Source organism: Ciconia boyciana, chromosome 3 (assembly GCF_034638445.1).
Source record: "Ciconia boyciana chromosome 3, ASM3463844v1, whole genome shotgun sequence".
NCBI lineage: Eukaryota > Metazoa > Chordata > Aves > Ciconiiformes > Ciconiidae > Ciconia > Ciconia boyciana.
The window spans coordinates 102,548,540-102,562,468 of NC_132936.1; the positions used below are offsets into that span (position 1 = coordinate 102,548,540).

Consider the following 13,929-nt stretch of genomic DNA (forward strand, 5'->3'; position numbering starts at 1 on the left):
AAAGTAGTTCAAACTGAGAAGGATGTTTGTTTGCTGAAAAAAACCCCTTACCTATCTGATGAACAAAATTTTTTGTCCCCCAAAATGATTTAACTTTAATATTTTTAATAAAGCAACGCAACAGTAATTAAGGGTAAACTTAGGTATCACTATCAAAAAACACAGGAGATCACTATATGGGCAGTGATCAGTATCTCCTTTTTCTTTTTTGTAAGTATTTAAGTATGCTTTTGTCCAGAAAGAGAATGTTTGTGATGTTGTGGTCAGGGCTTCCTAGACTAGGATTGCTTTAATGTTCATTGCTTTTAAGAGCTGCATATGTGCTAAATAATGGACTTTGGGGGGAAAGAGAAGGTGATTTAGCAAGGTCATCCTTATTTGGACATTGTGTGTGTTTTGTGGGGGTTTTTTAACTGTCAGTAAAAGAAAAAGAGGATGAGAAGGGAAAGAAAGGAAGAGGTTTTTTCAGGTGAAACAATGCAGTGAATTTGTTCTGCATTTTCAAAAAAAGTTTGGATCAATTGAAATGGCATTTCTGTTGAACATGAGTATTACAAAAGACACTCAAAATAAAATGCCATTGTATTTAATGACTAAGAATATATTAATTAGAATTAGTAAAAGCTGAGACTAAAACTTGGATCTGATGGAGGATCAACTGACAATAGGACAGTTTTCTTATGATTCCTTATTCCAAGGATGAAGCGATTCACTTACCTGGTGTGAACTTCCCTAATGCAGAGTTTGCTCATTTCACAGCTAGGAAAAAAGGACCCCGTGAAACAAAACATTGAATATTGTAAATGTACTTGCTAAATTTGTGTGTGTTTTCAATAGGTTCTGGTATAAAATTTACCAAAGTCAGTGAAAAAGGCCAATGAGTGGGCCAGGCTTTTGATTGATTGGTATATCCCATATGTGCATTGGTTATTCTTCTATAGTATTTTCTTGAGCTTTTGTGGCAGGGAGAGTAAAAACAAATTCCAGAAGGCATCAAAGGTAAGATTGTTGTTTATTTTCTGTGATGAAAATGCCATATCTGCATTTTATTCTCCTCCTTATTTTTGGGGGTAAGGAACAAGAATAAGGAACATTGGTAGACAGTGAAAGTATCTTCCAAAGTTTGTTGCTGTAATGGGGTTTAGGCAGATTTATCTTAGCCCTACCTGTTGCTGGAAAGGAACCTTCATAGTCTTGATAGCTTGAATGAGGATCCATGTTTTTTTGGATCTACACAAATCAGTTTTTAAACCTCTGGAAATTCATTCACATCTGAGTTTATAGGTATTTTTCTATTATTGTTTATAACCAATATCATATTTTTTCAGTGACTAGATCTGTTACAGGATTTAACATATAGTTATTTTGCAAGAATGTTAAGATTTATTGTGTTTTTAGGATGTATGACTGGAAGAGGATGGCATCCTGGGTCACTTGAGTTCAAGCCCTTGCCATTACAGACAGCCAGGTCATCCTGACCACAAATTTGTGAATTTTCATCTGAAAACATCAGGTTGTTTCATTTCCAACCTGAATTTCTTCATGACCAATTTATAACCATTTGTTCTTATGCCAGCATGGTCCTTGAGCTTAATTAGGTTTTACCCTTCTCAGGTCTTTGCCTCTGGGTCTATTTATGTGCGTTGGTCATATTCCTTCTCAACTGTCCTTCTGTTAGAATAAACCAACAACAATCTTTATGTCCAACTAATCATAAATGCCAGGCAGGAGTTATTTAACAGGAGAAGGTAAATGTTGTTTCAATTTGGAGAGATCCAGCTGTTCAGGGGTTTTTGTAATAAAATCCATGATGAGGTACATTGTAAATTCTGAATTAAATTTGCCTTGTTCAGTTGCAGAATGTTTTGTTGCTGTGAAGTGTTTGTATTTGACAGCTTTTTTAGAAGATATTTCTTGGACACATGACAGTTGCCCTGGTTTTTTCTACTGCTTCTCATTATATGGATTTTATATATTAAATATACCTTCTGTCACTGAAACTTCCTAATCCATTGAAACATCTATGCTAATCTCTTCTGTAGAAACATATTTTATTTGCTTCTGTCTGTGCCTGATATTATATTTATGTATTTTATTAGCTAATCATCTGCCTTCTGATTGTATAAGAACAGTTCATATCCTGTGAAGTTTAGTGTTTTTTCAGGTATACCTTAAAGCTATTCACAAGGGAATCTGGTTAAAGGTAGACCAGCAAGTTCAGTGTCTTTGAAACATAATGGCCTGCTCACATGAGTGGGCCTGCAACTCTCTGGTTATTCCTAAAATGTGGATAAGTACGTGTTGTGGTGAGTACGTGATGCTAGTATGTTCCTTAAATAGGTTTCAAAGCTACACATGGCTTCAAATCTAGAAATATATTCACAAATTATCTTCCTCACCCAAGATTTCACCCTACTCCTCACCTTCCTACATTGCATATAACATCTTGCATTGGCAGCTATTATCCACAGTCCTATTGCCGTTTGTCTTTAACAGTCCTGCGTTGCTGCAGTTCTCCCACGTAACAGGGAATTCCTCCTCACGCAGTATCCGCAGCCCCCTTATTTATCACACCCTTCCTTCCAAGTTCAGTGTATGTTTGAGTGAGGAAGAAGCAACAGAACCAATATGGGCTAGCCAGAGTGCGGTTGTCACTGTGATCTGAGGCTGTCCCTTTCGGATTTGATATAAAGTGGCCATTGCATCAAAAGTTAATAGCAGGGCTGTACATTGTGGTTTTGTCTGAGTATAGTTTGCTTAGGAAGACCTTTTTTGATCCTTTTAGAGAAATTTTCCTTTTAGTCTACAATGGGAGACAAATTTTTGTTCACCCGCCTTGGAGTTTAGAATCCATTGTGATGTTGTTTATTTTTCTTCAAGAAATCCCCGTGGACCTGTTTTTAGTTGCTCTTCGTTCTTCTTAAGCAAAGGAATTTTCCTGACATTGAACAACAGCCTCCAGTATGATGTGATTATAAAAACATATAAGCAGTTTATTGAGTGAAATCTCTTTGGAAAAGATGAAAAAACCAAGTGTAATCCTGTTCACCACCTCATAGCTTGCTTTTCGGTGTAGAATAACAACAAACAATCATGGTTTAGATTTTTTGATTGATTTTGGAAGTACAGTTTCGACGACCGAAACACACCTCTTCCTGCTAAGCAAATCTAGTAATTGTTCATTATGTATTGTCAATAACAAGATGTTTGCTGCGGAGAATGAAATTTATTTTTCTTTCTTTCTGTAACATTCTCCATTTCTAACATATTGAGCTCCCAGATGTGATCCCTATAATAAAGAACGGGTGGTGTAGACATTCATACGTGCTTAAAGGATTATTTTGTGTATGTTTACTATAAATATCCAGAGTGTCCGATAATTATTTTAGTTATAATTTTTTTGAGTGAAGGCATTTATGCATGCAGTGTATAAAAATGCTCGCTCTTGCACACGCACGTGCATGGTCTCTCCACTTTAAAGACGATGGTTAATCGTCTAGTATAGGTTGGTTTATGCATTGTGCTTAAGACATTTGTTCCATGTTGCCCTTTGTGTGGCATATCTTCAGTATTCTTTCTAATGGTGTTTATTGGTTTATCAACTCAGAAAAAAAGCTTTCAGAGTGGTATTTCTTTCTTGTGAATTCTTGGCCATTATAGAGTCGAGCTGTCAAGCTTTGGGCAAACCCCAGTATCTTAGGCCTATTGGTGACTTTACTACTGTGTTCTTATGGCATGGTCTATTCAGGATCATATTTGGAAGACTAAATACTAAAATTCATATCTATAAACATATCTTTACTAAATAGTAGCTACCAGTATGATACTTTAAAACAGATAACAAAAAAATGACTAAGACTTGTCTGGGGGGGGGGGGAGACGAGACTCAAAAGATTTTTCTCATAGTATTTTATTTAACTAGAATTCTACCTAAAAGGATCAGTTCCTATGTGATGGTGCATAAATGCTTTCAGTTAAATGGTAAAAATTATGTCCATCAAAGTAAGGGGCAATTATCTTTAAACACTGAGCACATTCTTGTCTCGGGAATAGCTTGCTGAATTCATTTGAGTTAGTGGTGTAAAACGTGGAAGATCAGAATTAGTCCTTTGACATAATAAGAAAGATGACTCTTGTGATTTCTTTGAAGAAAATTATTAGAGGATTGGAAAATGGTGATCATGTTACTGAGGCTGCAGGAGAATTTGACAGTACTTGGCAAATGGACTCCCTGCATTTGGTTGGTTGTGCAGGGTTTCACGACAGTATCAGCAAGCAGCAGCCGTTGTCTTCTCAGTGTCATGGCTGCCTCAAATTGTGTACCTTTGCGTGGTGTTCCCTGAGCACTGCTCCTGGCAGCCGAGATGGTAAGCACTAACCCATGGCTCGCTCTGCTCAGGTCTTCATCAGGATATGGGGCGAGGGGGCGGGGAGGAACCCAAAGACAACTGTGGCTGCTGTGCTCTAAAGCCTATGGTGTGTCTGCACTGTTCTGACAGATGCACATTTCAAGAACTCATCTAGAATCTGACCAGATTATAATGACCTCCCACTGGATAAGTTCAGTCATCACAGTTAAAAATTAGTTGGCTTTCCAAATCAATGCTATTTGCTCCTGATTTTTTCTTATGTAAAAATTCTTCTGTAAATAATTCATGGCAAATTTTGGCATATAATTAGACTATTCATCCAAGAAGCACTGGACTAGGCATTGAGACTGTGAGGCTGTTTCAGTCCCATATAGAATAACCGTGATACTTTGTAGAACACTTTTAGATAGTTTTCAAGAATTTTTTTTTTTTTTCCAGTCACAGCTGGTCTCAGGTGACTGCAGCCATTCTGTCATCTCAGGAGCAAAATGATTGACCAGTTTCAACATATGCTGCTTGTTTTTGATAATTGATTACTGTCCTGGAGGGTGATACAGTTATTTCTATCACAGACTGAACAAGCCTCTCAAGTGAGCTATCCAGAAATGCTAGGATGTTTCCTCATCCTGTACAGAAATTCATATCCAGTTATTTGAATGAATCCCTTGCAAGTTGCTTTAAACTCTATAACTAAATTCAGTACTTCAGCCCTTTCATGGGTTATTTGCTATCTCCACTGTGGTCAAGAGAAGGATCTTTGTCATCAGAATGCTCTGCCTTATACAATCATAGCTGTGGGCCATATTGCTGCTATTTGTCCATTGAAAATCAAATCCAAGATCATTTCAGGAAGCTTTCTGCAAAGCAACAATCAAGGGGTGTTATTCTGCCATGTCTAGGCTAGCTAGGGTTGTGATTCCTGTTCTATCAGTAATTTAAAGAGTATAAAGCTTTTCCAGATGTAAAATCCTAATTCTCTGGAAACAAGCTTCTGACTTCTTATGAGGTTCTGAGAGCCCTTAGTTGAATCTTGTACATCCACCACATTTCTCAATTAATTTCTAGCCTTTATTGCTGGACTTTTTTGTAAGATAGAAGCAGAATAATTTGATTCCTGTTATTGCTGACAGTCATGGATAATAGAGCTAATAAAAATGCTATCAAAGTGGTACTTATACACCATTTCTGGGATATGCTGACCAATATGGACAGTCAAAGCATTCTGAATGTACAGGCCACTGCCATGGCAGTGTTAACAAAGTCCACCTGGACTTCAGGTTTTAGAGGTTTAAAAATGCCAGCATAACACCAGGGCTTTCTTCAACACATTAGCAAAACCAGAACTTGAATTTAACATTAACTTTCAACTGCATTGCTGATATCCAGATAGGAGGCAAGTTCCTACTTTGGTAACTAGATCTATTACCATGATGCTGAATGTAGGATATTGGGAGAATTCTTTGAAGTCAGCAATGTGAAGAATTTCATCTGTTTCCTCAAAATCCTCAGTTGCTCATGTAGCCAGAATAAAGATTGTTTGTTGTGTCTCTATCTTAATATCTGTACACTGAGTAAAATAACAATTAAAAACTGCTATCTTTTGCCCTTAATCAATGAGTTGCTTCAAAAAAGTTATTTACTCAGTTTGATCCCCACAATCTTTGATAGTTGGGTCAGAAAATAATGGAAACTGTTTCAGACATGGGATTACTATTTTGAGTGTGTGATGATGCTTTTCAGTCTCTAAAATGCCTCCAGTCAAATCACAGGCTGTGAATGACTGTTCTAGATTAAATCAAAGTAATCCTCTTGAGCAATACTCATTTCCTCAGAAAGCCAGTCCATCAGTGACAAACATATTGTCTAGAATTGTATGTCTAGTTTTGATCATCTTTAACAAAATAAAATGGGGGGGGGGGGGGGGGGAGGGGAAGCTCATCAATACATAAAGCTAGAAAAATGAGAATTTCATCGGGTATCTGTGAGATTCTCAGACTATCATTCTCTGTGGCATAAGTATGATCTCCCCATCTGGACTGCAATTTCAAAGAGCAGTAAGGAAAATAATCATACTATAAAAACATACTGTAAATGTCCCAGAAGTGGCTTTGTAGAGAGTTACAAGTAAAGATTATCAAGGTTGTCACTAGCATGAAGTTTCCATTCTTGAAGACTAAAAGCTGCTGCTTAATCTTCCTCAAGCAACATTATCAGTGGAGATATATTCTTTAACTTATGAATCCAAGTGAAATTTGTTTCCCTTAGAGATACTGAGTTTCCCAACTATTTTATTTTCTTATAATTTGAATTCTTTCTTGTTTGCATGTATGTGTACACACAAACATCTTCTCACTTTCGTTACTGTCTTTCAAGGAAACAAGAAAAAGGAAAAACACAGAAACAGTTCTGTTTGCAGGTTTGAGTACCCTTCAGCAAAAGCATGTGCAGTGTTTTCCTCCAATTTATTCCAGCTGGGGGAAATCCTGATCAGACCGTTGTACAGATGAAGTTACCTAATCTGCAAATTTATAACTTAGATGTTTGTGGAATTTTTAATTTTAGTTTTTGGTTTACTTACTGGGTGATTCTTCTTCTCCTGGGCTTTGCAGTATAGGGTAAGTGGTCTTCATTAGCGTTCTTCATTTCAGACTTGAGGATCTCCAGGTAATCACTCCTTTTGTATATTCAAGCAGCCTGTGTTTGGTATCAGATAAACATTTCTGTTCATAGGGTGCCTTTAGCAAGGGATCCTTTTAGTCTGAGTGTGTTAGCCTCTTGTCAGGCTTGGCCCTGGTATTGTCTGACCTTCAGCTGCATTTTTCACAGCTCCTGTCTTTCTGTTGGGCTTAATCAGCTGTCAGCTGGCCCCAGGAGAATCCAGCTTATCTCCGCCTCTTGCCCTTCATTGTGGTGTGTATGATAGCTCTAAGAACTGAAGCAGATCCCTTCCAACTGCAAACAACTGGTGATCCTCAGATCATGAGATTAAACATGACCTGAACAAATCAAAAGGGGTACCACTAGCAGATTAAATTAGAGCTGGGTGAACTGTTAATCACAAACAGTTTAACTGACAAATGAGTTATAAACATACCTTTAATGTTATGGATTTGTTCATTGTGAAAAATAATTGCATGAATGTTTATGCAATCAAATACTAGTCTATAGATGGACTACTCATAAATTATGCTTACTGTTTGATCACTGAATCTTCCGTTTTCCCAGTTTGAAACTGTAATCAAGAGAGAAAAGAGAAAAATGAAGTTATTTGCCATTGATCTCCCCAATGAGCATAGAGAGTAACTCCATCTGGACAGAGCATTGTCATTTACAGAAGTCTGTGGTCTTGGAAGCTGTCCCACAGTAACATCTCCGTGGTCTTACAAGTTTGACAGGGAGTAAAGAGAGGGGGAGGTGTGAGTCAGTCTGGGTAGGAGCTGTTAGCATAGCTTCACCAGGAGTGCAGGTAAAATGTCTGCATTTTGTGTCAGATGTTCTTAACCAAATTGCTAGCACAAACATCTAACAGCTTTTAGTGCTTAAATGTTTCTTTCTGCTACATGTCTTATCTCAGAAAACAGAACAGAATTCAATAATAAAAGGCCTCTTGCCTTTTTTCCTCCCCTTGCCCATGGCTGTATAAAAAGCTGGTAGAATTTTGCAATGTAAAAACAGAGCACTTTTGTAAATGCTCTAAATTCCGTTGAACATTCATTTCCAATTGCCTCCACTGCTTCTCGGGTTTGCTGTGCAAATTTCAGGCCCATTAAGTCTATGGAACAACTAGGTGACCTTTCGTAATGTGACAAGGAAGACAAAGGTGTAATTTAAATGCAGACAAATAGAAGTTACAGAAAACTTAAAATGTTTCCCTTTCTCTAGAGAATTAATGTTTTCTTCTGCAGAGCTGATCATTTTAAAAACTTTCAGACACAAAGTGCTAATAGCAAGTTCTGATGAAATAGGAAAAGCAACACAGAAATCTTGCTGTGAACTTGTTCAAAATCTTTCAGAGAAGTGGAAATTATTCAGAAATTATTCAGAAAATACGCATTTTATTTTGTCATTTTCATTTTATGACTAATTATGGTATCTAAAGTCTGAAAACAAACCTTATTTTAATAATACTGTATTCTTCTTATTAGAAAACCCACAAAGTTTTTAATTTTCATTAAAATTGATTAATTCTAAATTACTTTAAAATTGAAATTTGTGTAGTATCATCATGTATCTAAGGTTTTATAGCTCTGTACATTACAGTATCTATGGTAAATTCAGCTGTGCATAGAATGTTTAAGGTTTTAGTCCCTTAACTGTAGTGAATGAAAGAATTATTATTTTGCATTTGATCTCCATTTTCCAGTGTTTCATCTGTGAGAAAATGTGTTTTGTAAAATTCTATATCTAGAAGTTTTTTTCTCTTGAGAGTAATAATCAAGGTAGAGCAGAAGCTTTTGATGAGAAATGTGAATTTTATCACTTCAGATAATCTGATTTTCAACTACATTAATAGTAATTTAATAATCAAAACAATTCCATATTTGATGTGAATACCATCAATGTTGAATGTATTTATTTGCTAAAGATTTTTAAATTGGAATTTTTGAGTAGCAAATCCTGGTAATTTTTAAAGCATGTCATTCTACCCAAATAAATGTTTTGTTTCCTAAAATCAAGTTGCATAGTGGAAATATTGTTAGAATATTTACTTTCATGTTTGTGATTTAAGTTGACTTAGATATTAATACTGTAAAGTGTTAAGTACATGAATAAAAATGCACATTATACTTAATTGGAATGTGCTTCAAGGAAGCTATTAAGCAAAAACCCAAATAATTACCTGTCATAAATAATGATGCTTTCCTAAACTTGAATCTTTGTGAGATGCCTAAAACTATATGTTTCAGTGTTTTCAAGTTCAGGTTATTAGTTTAAAGCAAAATACTGATAACTATATGTTCTCTTAATTTTACTATACAGGACAGTCAGCTACAATAGGAATTGGAATTTCTTCCCTAATGTGTTGTGAAGATAGGTAGCTTTGTACGATTCCAAAAGTATTGGTTTTCTCTAAAAAAACCAACCAACCAAACAAACAAACAAAAAATCCCAACCAACAGCTAGAACATCCAGATTGACCCTATTTAAAATCAGATATTTTTTAAAATCGCCAAAGCCTCAAAATGACAATAGTATACAGTACAGAAAGAAACCTTTTTTTAATTAAAAAAAAAAAGACCTTTTTTGGCACTTGCTTCTTCATTTCATTCTTATTTTGCAACATCTTTGCTAGATTTTATTATTAATCAATAATAATAATCTTATTATTTCAAACATTTAATATTGTTTTGAGCATCATGTAACACTTGAGTTCTACTTTTAGAAACAAAAAGTTGATACTTCCTGCAGGTATTAGTATACAGAAAGAGTATCAATTGTTTAGTTTAAGGAACTGGTTTTTTTAGGATTATTGTATTTTTGAGGACTTCATTTTTTCAAGTATATCAATCCTCACATCCTCACAGTTCTTCCATGAGTTAGGGGAAACAGAAGCAGAATTGATGAGTAATTGAGGCAAACATCTCTGCAAAAGCATCAAAGTGTCCAGTATAGCACATAAGTGGGATTTAAATGCCAGAATTCAAAATTATAAAGCTCCATTCTTTGACATTCCTAATTATTTTACATCCCTCTTTTCTGGGCTGAGTTCTTCAGGTGGTTTAAGTTCTCTTGCCCAGGAATGATCTTGATATTTTTTCAGAAGTATTTTAGCTTTGAAACATGTTTTTTATAAACTATCTTGTGCTTAAGCTACTAATGAGGGATGTGGAGCCTCTAGGTTCAATTTTCTCCTCCTCTCCGGCTCTCAGAGCAGAAGTAGGGGATGGGCTCCAGGCTAAGAGCTGGTCTGGAGCCTGTTTGGTGCCTGAGTGCTCTCATCACCTCAGCAAGCTTTTGCCTCAAAGTGGAACAGTAGCTTCAGGGTTCAGCACTGGGCTGGTGATTAACAGAGATGAATACTTTTATCTAAAATGTTGGAGACCTGGATTCAGTTCCCTCTCTTGCCTTCTAGGATTCAGATTTCCTTCCCTAACCTCTCAGTTGTATTGATATAGAAGTAGAAGAAAGTAATGTGCAAAAAAGTTCTTTAAGGGATTAGTGTTATAACATTAACATTTTAAATTTGAGAGAGACATTTTGACAAGTAACATGCTGTGAATCAGATTTTTGTTGCCGAAGGATTGTCAGCAAGGTTTCATCTTTCCTGTGTGTATTTTGAAAAGCCAAGAGAATCAGATGTTCTTGTTTCGTGAGCCTACAGAGGCATGATTTTAACCTGTGCAATGAGGAAAATGAACTTTTAACTGCCCTCAGAGCATGGCCACCTTATTCCCTGTGATTAACTCTGGTTGGCGTAAGAGCAGAATTCATAAGCAGAACTTCAGGGTATAGAAAAATAACAGTAGGAGATGAATATGTAAGTAACAAATACCCCGTTTCCATGGAGTTATGGTGAAGGAAGACAAATAAATACATTTTACATATATTATCACTGTTGCAAATACAGGATTCTCTATTTGTCAGAGAGCAGAGAAAAAGATTATTGAAAATACTTCTTAGGGGTTCAGGTCTGACATCATGCATTGTATGTGTTCACTTCCATTGGCACTAGGGAAAAAAGAGTGTTCTTTTTTTTGATTGCCAACTTTTCTACAATAGGAACATGTAAAGTACAAATACCACTTAATGGGAATGTTTTTATTATATATTTATTAAAAAGTGATGTTTCTTCCCTAGATAATATATGCAAAGAAGTCATCAAGGACAATAGCTTGGAGAATTAGTAATTAAGTTTTTGTAGCATATAACACATATTACTGTTATAATCCAGTGAAAATCAGCTATTCTTGTAAGTGTTGATCAAATAAAATCCGCCTAACTTTGTAATAAAGTACTGTCCTTGTGTACTTTGTACACAAAGTGTACACGGGAAAAGTGTATACGGGAAAAGTTTAGGTCCTTTGCGCAAAGCTCTGTGTTATAAAATAGAAAAGCTGAAAATTTGTAGTTTACTGTAGTAAGACAGACCTTTGAACCAAATATTTGGAATAGACTTTATCTAATGTTTTTTGCTTGTGTTTACTGTTAATATATTTTTGTTATGGTTAAATTGACAAAAATAGGTTAGAGATTTAGCATTAATATGCTGGAGGCAACCTCAAGAGACAGCTCCTTGCACTGTGGCCAGATCATCAATACCTTGACAATTCATCTAAGTTCTTAAAAATCTGCTTTAAATATTTTACAACAGTTCTTACTAGGCTATTCTGGTGCTTCACTGACCTTGAAAGGCTTTTGCTATTATGGAACCTTAGTCCTTTTTTTCCCTGCTTATTAAAATACACACAGTGTTACAGAGGAAGAGAGGGAGGAGTTATAAAAATAAACGTATGTAGACAGATTATTTCAAATAGTAGCTTTTGGTCTAAATATTACATTTCCCACGGTGAAGCTACAGTGTCAAAGTGGCCTACAAATGGATTTACAGATAGATTGAATGCAGATCTATACGGAGATGAAAAGCATCTGGTAGCACTGTAATGTTGTTATGAGATGAAAGCTTCGTCGTAGCTAAGTTTATATTCACCAGTTAGCAATTTCAGTGTTAATATTTTACAGTTTGGCACGTGATCATGAAGCTTATATTTTGAGCAGGTAAAAATGTAACTTCTTGTCTTGCCTTTTTCTTGATGAGTTTGTTAGCACTCTTCTTGAATTTTGACTATGTAAACAGAAAACAAACTCTAAACAGAGACTTGAAAAACTGTTACTTTTAATTCTAGTGCAGCTTAAGGACTTAACACAAAGTCAGGTTACTTACCAACAGATGTGATTATCATGGAATACCTTATGTAAAACAATGAATAGATTTCCACAATGTGATCAATAAACTCTGTGCTGGAGAAAATACTTTTGAGAAGACATCTAACAATACTCAGTAGCCCTGATTTTAACTTTGTCCTGCAATGAAAAGTCTTCCTTCAGTTGTTGATCTGAGCCCTGTTGATCTCAGCTGTCTCTTCACCTTCCCTGATTCCTGTTTCTTCTTCTCTTCCCCATAGGATCTTTCTGTTTTCTTTCAAAAGAAAACTAACAAAATACAACCTCACCTTCCTCTTTTTCTCATAGACACAGAAATTATACTTTGGTTTATGTCGTTTAACCCTGTTTTTACTCAGTAACATCAGTCTGTCTTCTAATCTGCTTCACACCTCACTGCTTCATTTTTCTTCTTAACATCTCACTTTCTTTTATATTAGGATTTTCCAGTTCATAACGGAAAAGCAGAGTATTTTTCAAAATACATTTGGGTCAGCATCAAACAAAATGGGTTGGAGTCTTTTTTTTATGTGAAATGGAAAACAAAATCTTGTTTAGATTGTTTCTTCAGTGAATTTAGTTGCTTTATTTTAATGTCTCTAAACTTCTGTCACCACAACATTTTGTAGGAAGGAGATTCATAAGTTTATTATATACTAAGGATTAAACAACATGCTTTTGTTTGTTTCAGACCTGCCACCTGTCTCAGAACAAAAGGCAAAATATTTTCTTTTAGAAAATATTGTAGCAAAACATTTAAGTTAGACCCTCTCTCCAGATTGTCATCAAGGCTATATCTACCAGTTCTTTCTGTGCAACAGTTCTAAGGTACAGCCACTTAGTTGCATTTCCATCCATTTACAGATCTGAAGCATCACCTAGGTCTTCTCATCCCACCATTGAGCTGGTGAGATCCTTTTCTCTGGCCTTGTCAAATGCAGTCTTGTCCTTCTCGCATCCACTGAGGATTCTGCTGTAAAGGGATTATTTTCTAGCCCATCCTTATGTAACTTTGTAATATCACACTTGTTTCATTTTTCAGTTGTTTTCCCCCTTCTCTATTATATCACACAGAAGCTACTTGTCTTCCCTTTCAAAGTACTTCAGGACTTATTCCCTCTCAGTCATCACTCATTTACTATTTCTAGCATTCTAAACCTTATTCTGATACCCACTGTAATCAGTTTAACTCTGTCATAAACTGATTTAGACTGAGTCCCTATTAGAACTTCAGTAAACTTTACAAATAAGTCACAATTAGCAAAACATGCTATTGTCACCTTCTCTCAGTACAGATGTCAAAACCCTTTGATGGTTTGTGAGGGAGTGTTACCCAGCTGCCCGCTTTGTGTTACGTCTTTTTTGTGGACTTGTAGCGTGATCACAATCAAATTTGAGACCTAAGCTTTGAACAGTATCAGGTTGACTGTGGTTAAATTCCTGGCCCAACAAAATAAGATGAATAAGCAGCACAGGGATAATGTGTTACAATTTTAAAAGACCAGAAAACCTAATAGCTGCAGTTGTGACAGGCTGTCTTTCAAGTGTGCAGTGTGTACTGTGACTGCTGAATCAAGTCATCTTTCTTTTAAACTCTCCATTTTGTATTTTACTGTTGAAGTTAGGAATCAAAAGTTTCCTGTTTTGTGAGTGCCAAGAACCAGAGAATGAATGTATA

The 13,929-nt window shown here is 35.8% G+C and overlaps 1 protein-coding gene across 8 annotated transcripts in view; it reads left to right on the top strand.

Moving 5' to 3' along the window:
* SYT14 (synaptotagmin 14) overlaps positions 1-13,929 on the top strand; it is a 104,611-nt gene that overhangs the window by 65,757 nt on the left and 24,925 nt on the right. The gene's annotated exons all lie outside the window — the stretch shown is intronic.